Consider the following 2,028-nt stretch of genomic DNA (forward strand, 5'->3'; position numbering starts at 1 on the left):
TATTAATTTTCCCAGATTTCAATGAGCCTTTCATCTTGGCTACAGACGCGAGTAACACAGGATTAGGTGCTATACTTAGCCAGGTGAGAGAGGGAAATGAACGCCCTGTGGCTTTCGCTAGTAGAGGACTAAAGAAGGCTGAGCTAAACTATTCGACTACCGAAAAAGAGTGTCTTGCTGTCATATTTGGGATAAAGCAATTTCGGTGCTACTTATATGGACGCCGTTTCACTATCATAACAGACCACAGACCATTGAAATGGTTGATGAATATCAAAGACCCGAGCTCGAGACTAGCACGATGGGCTTTAATGCTAATGGAGTATGACTTCGAGATTATCCACAGACCGGGCCGAAAGCATGGAAACGTGGATGCTCTCAGCCGAAACAGTATAGTTTCCCTAATCCGAAAGGATGAGAAAGATAAGTTATGCATTAATGAAGTAGAGGGAAATTTGTTTGATGCTCCCCAAGGTTGGGTATTAGCTCATTGCGTTTCGGCGGATTTTGCGATGGGAGCTGGTATTGCAAAGGAATTTAAAAAGCGATTTGGCTCCGTTGAAAAATTAAGATCCGAGGAGAAAGGAGTTGGTGACATAGTACCGCAAATAGCGGAGAAACGAAAAATATACCATTTAATTTCAAAGGACGAATACTACCATAAACCAACGTACCACATGTTGAGACAGTGTCTAGAAACGTTACGGGAGGAAATGAATAAATCTGGGGAGAGATATTTGGCAATACCCAGAATAGGATGTGGTCTCGATAAACTAAAGTGGAGCCTAGTTAAAGAAGAATTAAGAGAATGTTTTGAGGGAACGAATACCATGATAATGGTATATAAATTACCTTTCGTTAAAAATAAAACACTATGTAAAATACAGGAAAATATAGCAACGCCAGTTTGGGATAAAAATGTTATTTTGAAAGAACAAGATAAGGACGAGTTTTGCATTGAAATACGGGATTCGCTTTCATCAAACAAAGATCTTAGGGATAGTTATTTCATAGATAATGATAAGCTCTTATTTAAAACTGATGAGTTAGGAAAAGAAGTACTAGTGTTGCCGAAATCATTTGTGCAGAAGGCTTTGCATGATTACCACGATTTACCATTTGCAGGTCATGGCGGTCAAGCGAAAACATTAGCTTTACTTAAGGATAGGGTATTTTGGCCGTCTATGACACGTGATGTTAAAAAGTATTGTTCGAATTGTGAGTCATGCAATAGACGTAAAACTTCCCCCCATATGTCTAGAGCACCCTTGCAAAAATTTACAACTGTTCGAAAGCCATTCGAAAGAAGTTCAATGGACATAGTGGGTCCGTTACCAACAACATACAAAGGAAACAAGTATATACTTACGTTCCAGGACTATTTCACCAAATATTTAGAGGCAGTAGCCTTACCTGATCAGAAGGCTGATACTGTGGCTCGAGCTTTTGTAACGCAAATAGTAAGTCGCCACGGTACTCCTCTGCAGTTGCTCACCGATCAGGGTACAAATTTTGTGTCGTCACTCATGAAGGAAATTTGTAAGCTATTAAATATCGACAAAATACAAACCACACCGTATCATCCCGAGTGCAATGGTCTTATCGAGAGAAGTCATCGGGTGATCAAGGACGTACTATCTCACTATGTTAAAAAGGACCAAAGAACCTGGGATGAATGGCTACCCTATGTTCTTCTGGCGTACAGATCAACGGTGCATAGTAGTACGGGCTATACCCCCCACTTTTTGTTATACGGCAGGGAAATGGAATTACCAGTGGATGTTTTTCTCCGACCCTCCAGGTGTAAGTACGACTGTGATGAGAACTATGTGACGGAATTGGCAGCGCGAATGAACCACGTGTATGAGACGGTTTTTGAAAGTTTGCAGCTTGCCGCTCGAAGACAGGCTGAGTATTATAATAAAAGAAGTAAGCACAGAGATTTTTACGTAGGAGAGTTGGTACTCTTAAAAGACACATCTATAAAACCAGGTCTAAATAGAAAATTAGCCCAACCTTGGATAGGAC

The sequence above is a fragment of the Onthophagus taurus genome, chromosome 11 (assembly GCF_036711975.1).
Source record: "Onthophagus taurus isolate NC chromosome 11, IU_Otau_3.0, whole genome shotgun sequence".
Taxonomy (NCBI): Eukaryota; Metazoa; Arthropoda; class Insecta; order Coleoptera; family Scarabaeidae; genus Onthophagus; species Onthophagus taurus.